This window comes from Ovis canadensis, chromosome 7, assembly GCF_042477335.2.
Source record: "Ovis canadensis isolate MfBH-ARS-UI-01 breed Bighorn chromosome 7, ARS-UI_OviCan_v2, whole genome shotgun sequence".
NCBI lineage: Eukaryota > Metazoa > Chordata > Mammalia > Artiodactyla > Bovidae > Ovis > Ovis canadensis.
The window spans coordinates 110,228,800-110,246,024 of record NC_091251.1 but is presented as its reverse complement, the minus strand read 5'-3'; the positions used below and the strand labels follow the sequence as shown (position 1 = coordinate 110,246,024).

The window sequence follows — 17,225 nt, the reverse complement described above, 5'->3', positions numbered from 1 at the left end:
CCTTGGAGGGAAAGTTATAACAAACATAGACAGCATATGAACAGTAGAGACATCACTTTGCTGAGAAAGGTCTGTATAGTCAAAGCTATGGTTTTTCTAGCAGTCATGTGCAGATGTGACAGCTGGACCATAAAGAAGGCTGAGTGCCAAAAAACAGATGCTTTTGAACTACTGTGTTGGAGAAGTCTCCTGAGACTCCCTTGAACAACAAGGAGATCAAACCAGTCAATCCTAAAGGGAATGAACCCTGAATATTCTATGTAAGGACTGATGCTGAAGTGCCAATACTTTGGCCACCTGATGTGAAGAGTTGACTCACTGGAAAAGACCCTGATGCTGGGAAAGATTGAAGGTAGGAGGAGAAGGGGACGACAGAGGATGAGATGGTTGGATGGCATCACTGACTCGATGGACCTGAGTTTGAGCAAGCTCTGGGAAGTGGTGAAGGGCAGGGAAGCCTAGTGTGCTGTAGTCCACGGGGTCACAAAGAGTGCAACATGACTTAATGACTGAACAACGACATCAACCTCTTCTTCCAACAAGTGACTCATTTGTTCAGAAATTAAAAAAAAATTTTGCTGTATATTTCATATATATCTGAAAGAAGTAAAGATGATAAGGCTTTTAACTCAGCCCCTTCTGTGAAAAACTATTTTAATAATATCTATGCAGATGACACCACCCTTATGGCAGAAAGTGAAGAGGAACTAAAAAAACCTCTTGATTAAAGAGAAACAGGAGAGCGAAAAGGTTGGCTTAAAGCTCAACATTCAGAAAATGAAGATCACGGCATCCAGTCCCATTACTTCATGGGAAACAGATGTGGAAACAGTGTCAGACTTTATTTTTTGGGGCTCCAAAATCACTGCAGATGGTGATTGCAGCCATGAAATTAAAAGACACTTACTCCTTGGAAGAAAAGTTATGACCAACCTAGATAGCATATTCAAAAGCAGAGACATTACTTTGCCGACTAAGGTCTGTCTAGTCAAGGCTATGGTTTTTCCTGTGGTCATGTATGGATGTGAGAGTTGGACTGTGAAGAAGGCTGAGTGCTGAAGAATTGATGCTTTTGAACTGTGGTGTTGGAGAAGACTCTTGAGAGTCCCTTGGACTGCAAGGAGATCCAGCCAGTCCATTCTGAAGGAGATCAGCCCTGGGTGTTCTTTGGAAGGAATGATGCTGAAGCTGAAACTCCAGTACTTTGGCCACCTCATGTGAAGAGTTGACTCATTGGAAAAGACTCTGATGCTGGGAGGGATTGGGGGCAGGAGGAGAAGGGGACGACCGAGGATGAGATGGCTGGATGGCATCATGGACTCGATGGACGTGAGTCTGAGTGAAGTGCGGGAGTAGGTGATGGACAGGGAGGCCTGGCGTGCTGCGATTCATGGGGTCGCAAAGAGTCGGACATGACTGAGCGACTGAACTGAACTGAACTGAGAGTGGGGCTGGAGTCTGTGGACTCCATTTTTCTTCACTGACTTTTAAATACATTTCTGTCAGCATCGTTAGTTCCTAATTATAGTTACATCTGGAAACAAGATCATAAAATGTGAATACTCTTATTATCTATCATCATTATCCATTGAAATACATCATGAAAAGACTGTCCCAATCCTCCATAATTACCCTGCCAATAATACTGCTATGTATATCACATTCAGAAAATTTTATGAAAATTCAAAAAGGATACATATTCTATATATCAGCTTCAGAAAAGTTCATGCAAAATGATCTGAAGGAAAGATCCTAAGTGCAGAGCCATTTACCGTTGCAGCCAGGCAGTCACTGAGGTACCCAATCAATGCTAAAGTAGCACCTCTCACCAGGTGATAACCTTGAAGTTGATGCTTTCTAAAGGGAACAGGCTCTGAGTGGTTGAAGGCTTTCACTCACTGCGGGAGGAGACAAACGGCTGGAGGAGAGGAACCCCACCACTCTCACACAGGGTGGTTTCTGGCCAAAGCATTAGTCTTAGAGACTGCAGGAATGTTTCAGTCTTGACATCGAGAAGCAGTCCCACTCTGGATTTTTAGCTCAAGATTATAGGATGAGGAAGTAACAAAGTCAGTACCAGAAACCAAGTTACTCGACTCCTGTTGGATTGATGCTTTCCAGCACTTGTGCTGTGCTCAGTCGATTAGTCCTGTCCGACCCTTTGTGACTCTTTGGACTGTAGCCTGCCAGGCTCCTCTGTCCCTTGGGATTACCAGGGCAAGACTGCTGGAGTGGGTTGCCATTTCCTCTTCCAAAGATCTTCCTGGCCCAGGAATCAAACTCCATCTCCTGTATCTCCTGCTTGCAGGCGGATTCTTTACCTCTGAAGGAAGAAGCCTTCCTTGATGCAGGGGACCTGGCTTTGATCCATGGGTCAGGAGGATCCCCTGGAGGAGGGCATGGCAACCCACTCCAGTATTCTGGCCTGGAGACTCCCGTGGACCGAAGAGCCTGGCAGAGTTCGTGGGGTTGCAAAGAGTCGGGCACGACTCAGTGACTGGCACTTTCACTTTTTTTCCAGGGTCCTAGGAAGATACAGGTCATTCCAGGTCCCTTTGTCTCCAGCCTGCCTGGGGCACAGCTAAGGTTGCCTGGGCTGCCATCAGTCCCGGAGATTCCCTGACACCTGAGGTCTATCCCGCTGACCACAGATGTTACCACTGCTTTACTTGCTTGAGAGTTCTTAGAGGAGCAGCTGTACCCATGCTCAGAATGACCGATGGATACAAATATGGGGCTAGTCTGGGCACCAGCCATCGTGTCTGCAGAAGCTATAGAGCTGCTTTGGACAACACACCTGGCTGTCCCCCAGGCTCAAGGACTTCCCTCCTTGAGCTCACCACTCCAGGACTCGCCCCTCCAGGACTCACCACTCCAGGACTCACCACTCCAGGACTCAGCACACCAGGACTCGCCCCTCCAGGACTCACCACTCCAGGACTCAGCATGCCAGGACTCGCCCCTCCAGGACTCACCACTCCAGGACTCAGCACTCCAGGACTCGCCCCTCCAGGACTCACCACTCCAGGACTCAGCACTCCAGGACTCAGCACTCCAGGACTCGCCCCTCCAGGACTCACCACTCCAGGACTCACCACTCCAGGACTCGGCACTCCAGGACTCGCCCCTCCAGGATTCACCACTCCAGGACTCAGCACTCCAGGACTCACCACTCCAGGACTCAGCACTCCAGGACTTGCCCCTCCAGGACTCACCACTCCAGGACTCAGCACTCCAGGACTCGCCCCTCCAGGACTCACCACTCCAGGACTTGCCCCTCCAGGACTCACCACTCCAGGACTCAGCATGCCAGGACTCAGCACTCCAGGACTCGCCTTTCCAGAACTCGCCACTCCAGGACTTGCCACTCCAGCAACTGTACAGGAAGGGGGTTCTTGGGGAAAGGTGGGGAGGTGGGGAGACTTTCCCTAAACTCTTCCTAAGAGTTTTCTACATTTATTTGAAAAACAGCAGCTGAATATTCACTTGTTGACCCATGACCCATTCATGCATTTACTCATTCATTCAAGAAGCGTTTGCCAAGCACCTAATAGATGCCTGCATTATGGTCTCTGCTGGGTATACGTCAGTGAATCAGACACAGCCGGTGCCTTCAGGAGCTCACAGCAACACCCATGTAATGAAGGTCCAGGGGTGCGATGGCCGAGGAAGGGCTCTGATGGGCCCAGCTCAAGTTCATTTGTGGACATGACTCTGAGCAAGGAAGCGTGGTGTTCTGATTGGCTAGGCCTGGATCACATGTCCGTCACTCTGGCCAGGAGACTGACAGCGCTCATCAGAATCGCAGGCGTGTTGTAGGAAAGCAAAAAATATCTCTAAAGATATGATGGATGATGCGTGTGGAGGAATCAATGCTGCCCTCAGAAGAAGCAGGACAACTGGTCATGAGCAGGGAAAAAGGGAGAATATGCCCTACTCCCTTTTTATAAACATTTCCTACCCTACTTTGATAAAAGCAAATATGCTTTTACTGGGTAAAAAGACTTGCAAATTTAGAAATAAGGTTTAAAATGCATACTTTCAAATGATAGTGAGAATAAAGAAAGTACCTACAAACTTAAGAAAAGATGGATTTTTTTTTAATAGCCATGATAGCAAGTGGCTTCTGGCATCAGTTTTTTAAAATTAATTAATTAATTTTAATAGAAGGCTAATTACTTTGCAATACTGTAGTGGGTTTTGCCATACATTGACATGAATCAGCCGTGGGTGCACATGTGTTCCCCATCCTGAACCCCACTTCCACCTCCCTCCCCATCCCATCCCTCAGGGTCGTCCCAGTGCACCGGCCCTGAGCGCCCTGTCTCATGCATCCAACCTTACTGGTGATCTATTGCACGTGTGATAATATACATGTTTCAGTGCTGCTCTCTCAAATCATCCCACCCCCATCTTCTGAAGAGTCCAAAAGTTATCTGTGTCTCTTTTTCTGTCTCACATACAGGGTCATCATTACCATCTTTCTAAATTCCATATATATGTGTTAATATACTGTATTGGTGTTTTGCTTTCTGATTTGCTTCACTCTGTATAATAGGCTCCAGTTTCATCCACCTCATTAGAACTGATTCAAATGCATTCTTTTTAATGGCTGAGTAATACTCCATTGTGTATATGTACCACAGCTTTCTTATCTATTTGTCTGCTGATGGACATCTAGGTTGCTTCCATGTCCTGACTATTGTAAACAGTGTTGTGATGAACACTGGGGTACACGTGTCTCTTTCAATTCTGGTTTCCTTGGTGTGTATGCCCAGCAGTGGGATTGCTGGGTCATATGGCAGTTCTATTTCCATTTTTTTAAGGAATCTCCACACTGTTCTCCGTAGTGGCTGTACCAGTTTGCATTCCCACCAACAGTGTGAGAGGGTTCCCTTTTCTCCACACCCTCTCTAGTCTGTTCCCGTAGAGCAAGGCAATACCCACCTCTCAGTGACCATGCGGTCAGTGCTCAGCAAATAAACCAATCAGTGTCAGTCTTCTGCTTCTAAAAGTCAATCAGCGACGGACTAACCCTGGCAAACATATCAGGACTGCTAACCCATCAGCATGTAACCATGCTTCTACAGAGGAAGTCAACCTCTTACACCTCTGCAAGTCTCCCAGATCTGTGAATGAACTCTGTGCTTCCCCAGAGCCAGTAGAAAACCAGTAATTTTGTTCCGCTCAGAGAGACTGTATCAAACCAGCTCACCTCTCCCTCACTGCAAAGTGAGCAATAAATTCAACTTTTTTTTTTTTTCCTGGCTTCATTTGGCTTGAACATTTTTGGAATTCTGTTTTTATTGATAGTGTCTTTGAGCGTATAGCTTTGTACAGCTTTTTTTGTGGTTAGTCTAGGTATTAGATACACAACTCATCATAGTCTACTGGTATCAACATTTTATCAGTTTGCTACTGCTAAGTCACTTCAGTCGTGTCTGACTCTGTGTGATCCCACAGACGGCAGCCCACCAGGCTACCCTGTCCCTGGGATTCTCCAGGCAAGAACACTGGAGTGGGTTGCCATTTCCTTCTCCACTGCCTGAAAGTGAAAAGTGAAAGTGAAGTCACTCAGTCGTGTCCGACCCTCAGCGATCCCATGGACTGCAGCCTACCAGACTCCTCCATCCATGAGATTTTCCAGGCAAGAGTACTGGAGTGGGGTGCCATCGCCTTCTCCATTATCAGTTTGAGTGAAGTGCAAAAACCGTACTTTTTTTTTCTAACTTTTTACTCTCCCGCATCTTAAATATTTCCTCTGCCTACATTGAGAATCAAGTTAGACTTATTTTCTCTTGTCTCTTCTTCTGGGAATTGTTGTAGTCCCAAATGTCTCACAGGTTTTGTTCACTTTTTTCAATCTGCTTTCTCTCTGTTTTTCAAATTAGGTCTCTTCATTCTCACTGATTCTTTCCAGTCTCATCCATTTTTCTAGTTAGCCCTTTCACTGACTTTCAAATTTTAATTTTGGCTTTTACAATTTTTAGTTCCCAAATATGCATCTTGTTCTTTTTTAAAAAAATATAAATCTATTTATTTTAATTGGAGGTTAATTACTTTACAATATTGTATTGGTTTTGCCAAACATCAACATGAATCCGCCACAGGTATACATGTGTTCCCCATCCTGAACCCCCCTCCCTCCTCCCTCCCCGTACCATCCCTCTGGGTCGTCCCAGTGCACCAGCCCCAAGCATCCTGTATCATGCATTGAACCTGGACTGGCAATTCGTTTCATATATGATATTATACGTGTTTCAATGCCATTCTCCCAAATCATCCCCCCCTTGCCCTCTCCCACAGAGTCCAAAAGACTGTTCTACACATCTGTGTCTCTTTTGCTGTCTTGCATACAGGGTTATCATTACCATCTTTCTAAATTCCATATATATGTATTAGCATACCGTATTGGTGTTTTTCTTTCTGGCTTACTTCACTCTGTGTAATAGGCTCCAGTTGCATCTTATTCTTCTTTGTATTTTTTTTTTCTTTGCTAAGATGCTCTGCTTCTCCATTTGTCTCATGTGTTTTCATAATTGCTTTTACTAAAGCATTTCTTTGATGACTGGTGTATAATCCTTGTCAGTTAACCTTTACTATCATCTGTGTCATCAAGGTATTGGCATCTGTTGATTGTCTTTTCTCATTAAGTTTGAGCTCTTCCTAGTTCTTGGTATGAGTGATGTTTGACTGAAAGCTGGACCCTTGGGGTTTTATGTTGAAAGGATGTGAATCTTCATTTGAATGTTGGGTTTTTGCTGGCTTTCCCAGATCTGATGTGCTTCATCACTGCCAGATTCGGGGGTGGTTCTCCCCTTCTTCTTTTTGGACAACAAGGGGGAGGGCATCTTTGTTATTTTGTCACTGCACGAGTGGCAGTGAAGGGCTTCCAAGGCTGGGCTCAGAAGGCCCCCAGCTCCTAGGAATCCCTGATGGTGCTCGCTCTGCAAGCCTTCAGCCATGCTTCAGGTGAGAAGCGCGATTTCCTAAGGCTGCTCTGTGGGGAAACCACACCGAATAACCACAGAGAGAGAGAGAGAAACGGAGAGAGACCCGAGGCACACCAGCTACTTCAGTCCTCCGTTGCTTGGGGCTTCCCAGCCCAGGCACAGATGCAGAGTGAAGAAGCCACAGGATGACCTCAGTCCCACGGCCACCTAATCGCAACTGTACGAGAGACCTCAAAAGAGAACTGCCCAGCGGGAGGTTTCTCAGCCGCAGAGCGGACAGGCCCTCCCTGCGGGCGCGGCCCTGTGTGTCGCAGCTCGTCCGGTGCCTCTCTGGGCTCTGCTGGCTACATGCAAGCAGCGCCTCGCCAGTCGTGACAACTCAAAGCGTCTCCAGACACTTCCCTGGGAAAAGCCATCCCGAGCTGGCTGGTTGTTCTCAGTCAGCCCCAGATTCGTTAGTCAAGTACCTGACTGTTACTGTCTTTAAACCATTGTTTGGGGGGTGATTTGAGACATAGCAATAGATCATCAGAGGGGGGTCGAAGAGGCCAGGACACAGAACATCTTCACCGCCTCCTCAAGCCCCCCTGATGCTGACGGCAGAGCTGGGCTCTGCAGTCCGCTTCTGGAATGCGTCTGGTGGGCTCTCCATTCCATCTAGGTATGCGCATGCATTTATCATGTGCAGACTTCCCCAGTGGTAAAGAATCCACCTGCCAGTGCAGGAGGTGCAGAAGAGGCAAGAGACAGATTCGATTCCTGGGTCAGGGAGGTCCCCTGGAGTTGGAAACGGCAACCCACTCCAGTATTCTAGCTGAAAAAATTCCATGGACAGAGGAGCCTGGCGGTCTACTGTCCACAGGGTTGCAAAGAGTCGGACAGGACTGAGCACACGTGCACACACACACACCACAGATCTGTGACACTGAGGTGTGTGTTCACTTATCACATGTAGGCATATAGGATCCTTTCATAGATAGGGTTTATAGTGACATAACAAAACACACACACATATGTTATAGAAACATGCTTTTTACGTAAATACACACAAGACAGTTAAATAAAAAGAAAAGAAACAATTGGGATCATTCAGGAGTATGGGAAAATAATTGCTTTAGAAAGAGGAAACTGGTTGATGATTCCATCCCCTTTTCATCTTTCTAAAAACAAGAGAAACACATCGACGTTTTATTATAAACTAATTTGTGGGTATTACAAGTTTTTGTGTCCCTACATCCTAAGAGGAATTTACAACATGGATTCTTAGACGAAAGACGCCAAAAATGTCATCAACACAGTTTTATGTCTATAAAATTTGCAGAAAAAAAAAATCTCTCTTTGGCCAAGGACCTCCCACTAAATCATAACTCGAAGGAGGTATTTCTGTCAGAATGAAGTTGGTGTTGCCTAAGCATTTTTGATGATTTAGCAAGATACCAGGATAGCATTTAGAGAAAGCAGTAAACCAAGGAATACAGCTTGAATAGTAGCTAACTGAGCAGCAGCAACCCTATTTCTGACAAATACTATCTTGTGGGGTCATCTGCTACTCTACAGCCTTCCTATTTAAGACCCATAGTTCTCAAGAGAAGATTTTATACAGATATGAAGGAATGCTTGTTTTCTCTAGTTTGTTTTTTGGGATATGAAAAATCCATGAATGGGATCAAGTTATTAATCGGTTCTTAAAAAGGAAAAAGGAATGTGGGGATGCAAAACACTCTGGATATCCCCCTCCCTTTTTCCTTTTAAAATTACTACTATATTGCTCAGTACAGATCTTCCCTGTAGCTCAGACAGTAAAGAATCTGCCCACAATGCAGGAGACCGGGTTTGGTCCCTGGGTTGGGAAGATCCCCTGGAGAAGGGAATGGCAACTCATTCCAGTGTTCTTGTTGGATAAGCCCAAGCACAGAGAAGCCAGGCAGGCTATAGCCTGCAGGATCACTTAGAGTCGGGCACGACTAAGTGACTAGCACTACTACACTAGACCCATGAATGCAATCAAGTTATCAATCAGTTACTTAAAAAGGAATAAGGGATGTGGGATGTAAAACACTCTGGATCCCCCCCTCCCTTTTTCCTTCTTAAATTACTACTCTGTTGAGTTCAAGGAGCTCAGCCTGGTGCTCTGTGACACCTAGAGGGGTGGGATGGGGTGGGAGGTGGGAGGGAGGTTCCAGAGGGAGAGGGTGTGTATACCTATGGCTGATTCATGCTAATGTATGGCAGAAACCAACAGAACATTGTAAAGCAATTAGCCTCCAATTGAAAATAAACAAATTATATGAAAAAGAAATTGAATAATTAAAAAACCCCACTCTGAAGTTCCATGGCTATCTTCTTACATGCTTGAAGGTTCCATCCAAAGATTTTGACTCTTGTAATTGGGATCATAGTACAAGATCTTTATTAGCCTTCCTAATGGCCAAGGACAGGTTAGTGGCATCTCTAAATACCTTATATTGTTCAAGCTGTTTTTCTCCTCAAGGTAAGGAACGTAAATCTAGATTGTGGTAGAAGAGTCTGGGCTGAAACTGTTTGCTGTAGAGAATGAGGTGGTTAGAATGTCCCTTGGACCATTTCTTCTTAAATACCGATCCCTGGTGCTTTTTAACAGTGCCGTGAAGCAGACACATCATGGGGTGTTAGGAGGCAGTCCACTCACTGAAGACCCTGGACCCCCAGGCAGCCTAAGACAAGAGCTACTTCATCTCTGTCTGAGAATCACCAGAGCAGGATCTGTGGGAGTGCACGGTATTATTTTGGGGTCATGTCTGAATAATTTAGAATATTAGCATCGAATCTGGCATGCACGAATCTTAGCCTGTCGATTAGTGGAACAGAGTCAACATTAGAAAGCCTTTGCTGAATTCCAACTTCTGCCTTGTAAGATAAACCACCAGGAGTAACTTGAGAATCCCTCCGCTGCTCTGTGGGGGGCAAATCTCATCCCCTGGTGAGTATATCACTGTGATTATTAAGGATGAAGAACTTTGCTGCCTTTCACTGGGTTGGAAGGCAGATGAGTTTGCCCTCCTGGTGGGTAGATGAGTACACTATCTTGTCACTCGCTGTGGGTGGCAATACACTGCTTTCTTGAGAACAAACATCCCTCAATCCCATAGGAGTCTTTGTAAAAAATTTTATCTATTCATGTTTGACTGCCCTGCGTCTTTGTTGCTGTGTGCAAGCTTTCTCTAGTTGCGATAAGGGGGGGTCTACCCTTTGTAGGGGGGCACAGGCTTCTTGCAGTGGCTTCTCTTGTTGCAGGGCGCAGGCTGTAGGTGTGTGGGCTTCAGTAGTCGCAGCTCATGGACTCTAGAGCATGGGCTCAGGAGCTGTGGCACAGGGGCTGAGTCACCCTCGGCATGCAGAATCTTCCCGGCCCAGGGGTTGAACCCCTGTTCCCTGCGTTGGCTGGATTGACTGCAGTGGATTCTTATCCATTGCAGTGGATTCTTATCCACTGCGCCACCAGGGAAGTCTCCATACAAGGCTGAAGATGGATTTTGCTGTTGTTTTTGAAGTAAACAGAGACCTCCTGTTTTAATGGGGGTCATCTGCCATATGATCCAAAAAAAAAAAAAAAAAAGCCATCAGAAGCCCTTGAGTGAAAGGTCTCAGGACTACTGTTGTGCTAAGGCAGACAGGCCCAGGAAGGTTAATTGCCAAAAGTGAAACACAACGTCACTACCGTTAGGTCAGGCAGAACTGAGGATCTTAGTTATGAAGACACAGCTGTGATATACATTGGCCCTCCACCTCTTCAAAAGTTCGTTTCAGTTTTCAACCATCCGGCTGGAAACAAGTTTTGGTATCTGTGTGTCAGATGGCGTGAGATGGCCTAAGGAAATCATGGTGGTGGATAAAGTCCATTTCTTGGTTCCAAACAAATGCAGTCACCTTTGACCTGCAGCTCAGTGCAGAGTCAGGGCTTCTCCGGTGGCTCAGATGGTAAAGAATCTGCAGGCAACACAGGAGGCCCGGGCTCGACCCCTGGGTCAGGAAGATCCCCTGGAGAAGGGAATGGCAACCCACTCCAGTAGTCTTGCCTGGAGAACCCCATGGACGGGGGAGTCGGGTGGGCCGTAGTCCATGGGGTCACAAAGAGTCAGACCCAGCTGAGCGACTATAGCACTCTCACCACTTTACTTTCCAGCCCAGGGTGACAAGGTGGTGCAGGTTAACTGCAAGTCCATACCGTGAGAGTGAATTCTGACTTTGTTCTTGGAAAGATATGCTCTTTTGAGTCTGTTGGTTTTGTTCCTTGTGATGGCTTTCACAGTCTGACAGTGAGGCAAGTTATCTGTAAATCACAGTGATTAAGAATGAGATCTTCTTGTGCCCCCTAGAGACACTGATTCTTAGAACAGTTTATTAAGATGTCACTTTTAGAAGGACCTTTCATCTTCATGTCCAGAACTCATTAATACACTGAATCAATTTTGTGCAGCTTGATTTCAGCCACTTTGAAACTTAAAGGCTTGGGTTCACGTGAAAAGGGCACTGGTCTGGTGACTAATCCTTTCCAGTTACAATATATTAATTATTCATAGATTTAAATCTCAATTACCCACATAGTAGCTGAGTTATATTGTACCAGATTTTAACCTCTCTAAATCTATAATTCCCTTTTTTTTTTTTTGGTAAAATTAGGATAATAATCGTACTTTCCTCTTTGGATTGTTATATAAATTAAATGAAATAATATAAAGTTCAAAGCTCAGTTCCTGATGCACAAGCTGCCTGTGGAAAATGTTAGCCCAAATAATGACTGCAGATATTTGGGGACTGACAAGAAAGCCGAGCCCCAAAGAACTGATGCTTTTGAACTGTGGTGTTGGAGAAGACTCTTGAAAATCCCTAGGACTGCAAGGAGATCCAACCAGTCCATTCTAAAGGAGATCAGTCCTGAATATTCATTGGAAGGACTGATGCTGAAGCTGAACCTCCAGGACTTGGGCATATGTGGCGAAGAGCGGACTCGTTGGGAAAGACCCTGATGCTGGGAAAGACTGAAGGCAGGAGTGTTATCGAAAGGTATGCATGGGAGGTCCGGCTGCTCGCCACTTAAATGCCAATAAACCGGCCAGGTTGGTGGAAAGGAAAGTTTGCTTTATTTCAGGTGCCGGCAACTGGGGTGGGGAGGGTGGCAGACATCTGTTCAAAGGCTGATTCCCGCTCCCCACCCTCCCACTGACAAGCAGGGAGTGAGCGCATTCATGGACAGAGTGCCGGGCTGGGGGGAGGTCACATGCAGAAACTGCACCGTCAGCTCTAACCGTCATCTTCAGTTGGTCACCAGTGGTCCGACTAGCATCATCTTGGTGGTTTCAGGCACAGTTAACCTTCAGTTCTGGGGTGCACTTGTTCCCGTTTCTTCGCAGTCAGTTCTGGGAATTGTGGCCGCTCCTGGGTAGAGTCTGATGATCACGCAGTTGCCTTCTCCACCTGGTGTTTCGGTGTCCATAAGGCAGCTCACAGGATGTGGCTCAGAATAGTATCTGCAGCCCTTGAGAACGAGAGATCCTTGACTATGTTTAATGACCACATCATTATTTAGTCTCCTGAGACTGTTTTCCTTTGTTTTAGCATTTCTCTCTTCTCTGGTTAAACTTATTCTTTGACTAAAGTTGTCTACAGGCAGAAGGCAGGCAGAGAACACGGTGAGGGGTGGGCAAGAGCCATAGTTTTGCTCTGTTTCAGGAGGAGAGGAGAAGGACCGAGGATGAGATGGCTGGATGGCATCGCTGACTCCATGGACGTGAGTCTGAGTGAACTCCGGGAGTTGGTGATGGGCAGGGAGGCCTGGCGTGCTGTAGTCTATGGGGTCGCAAAGAGTTGGATATGACTGCGTGACTGGCCTGAGCTGAACTGTGCTGGGTCTCTGTTGCCGAGCAGGCTTTTCTCTAATTGCGGGGTGGGGTCTACTCTCCAGTTGCGGAGTGTGGCTTCTCACTGGGGTGGCCGCTCGTCGTGGAACTCGGGCTCCAGGGCATCTGGGTCAGCGGCTGTGGTGCGTGGGCTCGGTCGCTGCAGTTCCTGGGCTCCAGGGCATCTGGGTCAGCGGCTGTGGTGCGTGGGCTCGGTCGCTGCAGTTCCTGGGCTCCAGGGCATCTGGGTCAGCGGCTGTGGTGCGTGGGCTCGGTCGCTGCAGTTCCTGGGCTCCAGGGCATCTGGGTCAGCGGCTGTGGTGCGTGGGCTCGGTCGCTGCAGTTCCTGGGCTCCAGGGCATCTGGGTCAGCGGCTGTGGTGCGTGGGCTCGGTCGCTGCAGTTCCTGGGCTCCAGGGCATCTGGGTCAGCGGCTGTGGTGCGTGGGCTCGGTCGCTGCAGTTCCTGGGCTCCAGGGCATCTGGGTCAGCGGCTGTGGTGCGTGGGCTCGGTCGCTGCAGTTCCTGGGCTCCAGGGCATCTGGGTCAGCGGCTGTGGTGCGTGGGCTCGGTCGCTGCAGTTCCTGGGCTCCAGGGCGCAGGCTCGATAGTTCGGTGCATGGACTTCATTGCTCTGAGGCATGTGAGATCTTCCTGGACCAGGGATCAAACCCGTGACTCCTGTATTGGCAAGCAGATTCTTTATCACGGAGCTGCCAGGGAAGCCAAATAAGGTCAAATTTTAATTTTCTGAGCGAGTCCAGTATTGGCATAAATTACTAAGTACAACTTTTTAAGGGTAGAATATAACAAGAATTTATTAAATAGACATATACATCTCTTTCAGGCATTAATTAGAAAATGTTTTGCTGTTCAGTTGCTAAATCATGTCCAACTTTTTGCAACCCCCTGGACTATAGCACACTGGGCTTCCCTGTCCTTCACTATCTCTTGAAGTTTGCTTAAACTCATGTCCATTGAGTCAGTGATGCCATCCAACCATCTCATCCTCTGTCATCCCCTTCTCCTCCCGCCTTCAATCTTTCCCAGCATCAAGGTCTTTTCCACTGTGTCAGCTCTTCCCATCAGGTGGCCAAAGTACTGGAGTTTCAGCTTTAGCATCAGTCCTTCCAATGAATATTCAGGACTGATTTCCTTTAGGATGGACTGGTTTGATCTTGCAGTCCAAGGGACTCTCAAGAGCCTTCTCCATCACCACAGTTTGAAAGCATCAGTTCATTGACGATCAGCCTTGCTCATGGTCCAGCTCTAACATCCATACACGACTCTTGGAAAAACCATAGATTTGACTAGATGGAACTTTGTTGGCAAAGTGATGTCTCTGCTTTTTAATACATTGTCTAGGTTTGTCATAGCTTTTATTCCAAGGAGGAAGCATTAGAAAACAATCATTTCAATGTGTCTAGGATGTCCATTTCTCTCCAGACAGCCTAACTTCCAGCAGAACTTCTGCCTCCCACATGCTACAGTTGAAACTGAGTCCCTGCATCTGTTTTGGCATAAGCAGAATCCCACGCTTTAGTCTTTCTATTTTGGATCGTGACTCATGCCTTCTCGTTCCCTAAAATTACTGTCTCAAGGTTGGATTTCCTGCTAACTTCGCTTGTTTGGGTTGAGTGGATTCTTCTTTTCAGTTCCTGTGAAGGATGATGTTTAATTATTCTGAGAAATGTTAATCTCCCAGACATACAGTCCCAGATAGAGCAGTCTCAGTGATGAGAAGATTGTGGTCTATGAAACAAGAAAGCTCTCTAGAGTCAGGCAGGACTGAGTTCTATTTTTTTTAATTGAAAGTTCAGTTGATTTACAATAGAATATTAGTTTCAACTGTGTTGTTGTCCAGTTGCTAAAGTTGTGTCCAATTCTTTGCGACCCAATGGATTGCGGCATGTCGGGCTCCCCTGTCCTTCGCTATCTGCCAGAGCTTGCTCAAATTCATGTCCAGTGAGTCGGTGATGCTATTTAAACATCTCATCTGCTGACCCCTTGTTCTTTTGCCTTCAATCTTTCCCAGCATCAGAGTCTTTTCCCATGAGCTGACTCTTCCCATCAGGTGGCCAAAGCATTGGAGCTTCAGCTTCAGCATCAGTCCTTCCAATGTGATTCAGATTATACCCCACTAAAAGTCATTATAAGATACTGACTTTAATTCCCTGTGCCACACAACATATCCTTGTTGCCATATTATGCAAAGTAGTTTGTGTCTTTGATCCCTTATCAGGATCTTGCCTCTCCCCCCTCCCCCCAAAGTCATTATAAGATACTGACTTTAATTCCCTGTGCCACACAACATATCCTTGTTGCCATATTATGCAAAGTAGTTTGTGTCTTTGATCCCTTATCAGGATCTTGCCTCTCACCCCACCCCCGCCTCCTCACTGGTGACCACGAGTTTGTTTCCTTGCGTCTGTGGGTCTGTTTCTGCTTTGCCATGCTCATTACTTGTTTTTTTTAGATTCCACAGAAAAGTGATGTGTTACAGTATTTGTCTCGATCTTGCTTATTTCACTGAGCATAGTACTCTCTAGGTCCATCCACATGGCTGCACATGGCAGAATCTCATTCCCTTTTATAGGCTGAGTCGTGTCCATTGTATGCCCATTCACCACATCTCCTTGGCCCATTCCTCTGTTGATGGACTATGACTTGGGTTCAGGTCTGGGTTTTGCCACTGGGAGAGGGGAGTAGCCTCTTGTGGCAATCCTAAGTGTGGAGGCATCTGACTCTTCTGGGGTAAAGTTTCTGGAGTCTGGTTCCAGGTGGTGCTGATGGTAAAGAGCCTGGCTCACTGCAGAAGACAGAAGGGATGTGGGTTCGATCCCTGGGTTGAAAAGATCCCTTGGAGGAGGCCAAGGCAACCACTCCAGTGTTTTCGCCTAAGGAATCCCATGGACAGAGAAGCCTGGTGGGCTACAGTCCATGGGGTCACAAAGGGTCAGACATGACCGAGGTGACTTAGCACGCATGCCCATTCTTACAGGACGAAGCCAGAAGCAGCTGTGATTCTGTTCCTACAGCCCTGTGCTATGACTGGACGGGTCTGCTCCTGGCAGTGAGCCTTCTAACCTGGGTTTTCTGGCCCTCCCAAAGATTGTGTTACAGCCTAATATCATATTAACAAAACTCACTCTGCTTAACCAGAAAAGAGGATTCAGTTTCTGCCACTAAGAACCCAGGCGGATACCATCCTTCCCCATCTGCATCCGCATCCAATCTGTCACCCAGTCCTGTTGATGGGTCATCTCGATCTGTCCACTTCTCTTTCCCTCTGCTTCTTCTGTGGTTCAGAAACTACGTGTTTTGTCCAGATCCCATCCACAGCCTCCTGTTGGCTCTCTGACCCCCAGACCACCGCGCTCTAATTCATTCTCCTCACTGACTCCAGAGTCGTCTCCCTGCGATGCCAACACACTCATGACACCTCCCAGAGCAGACTCCCAAGTGCTCAGTCGCTCAGGCATGTCTGACCCTTTGCGACCCCATGGACTGTAGCCCACCAGGCTCTTCTGTCCATGGGATTTTCCAGGCAAGACTCCTGGAGTGGATTGCCATGCCCTCCTCCAGGGGATTTTCCCTATCCAGAGATCGAACCCGTGTCTCCTATATGGGCAAGCAGATTCCTTACCACTGACGCCACCTAGACTCCTGCTCTGTGGGATCACTTTCTGTTCCTCGGGTGTGCAGTTGGTCCTCTTATCACCAGCTGTGTGTGAATTTACTCTTTCCACCTAGAACGCCGTTCTCCCAAATCACTTTCTTAACGTGCTTCTCCCGTGACATTTTATTCACCTTCCTGGTCTTAGGTAAGGTTTTCTCTGCTTCGGGAAGCAGTTCCTGACTTCTCAAGTTCTAGTTAGGGGCCTTTGTATTCTAGAGCATCCCCAGATGAATTTTACTTGCTGTTTATTTGTCTGGATTCCCTGCTACACAGAAGGCCCTGTGAGAGCTGGAGTCTTTTCTGTTTAGTTGAGAAGTATGCCTCCAAAACCTGCAACACAGCCGGAAGCTTTTGAGCACTCAATACAAGCTAATTAAACGGAGAATGGCGCCAAACGCTTTAGAAAGATCTAAAGTATTAATGTGAGAATTGACCATCAGGCATGGGTTCTGACAACCTAGAGGCCCCTAATGCCCTCAACAGGGGCAGTTTCGGTGGAGAAGTGACAGCTGAGGCCGGGTCTCATGGGGTAGCAGAAAGTGGACACAGGAAGTGGTCTCAGGTCTCATGGGGTAGCAGAAAGTGGACACAGGAAGTGGCTTGGTTTAGGGCATCTTCCCCCACTCCACGACTGGCCAAGATGCGCTGTGAGGGCCGTGGGCAGGACAGGAAGTGGACAGAGGAAGGTACTAGATGCCCAGGATACTGGCCTGGAAGAA

General features: G+C 47.1%; 1 long non-coding RNA gene across 1 annotated transcript in view; it reads left to right on the top strand.

Annotated features, from left to right (window-relative positions):
* Positions 1 to 17,225, top strand: part of LOC138443950 (uncharacterized) — a 32,374-nt gene that overhangs the window by 12,039 nt on the left and 3,110 nt on the right. The window lies entirely within an intron of this gene.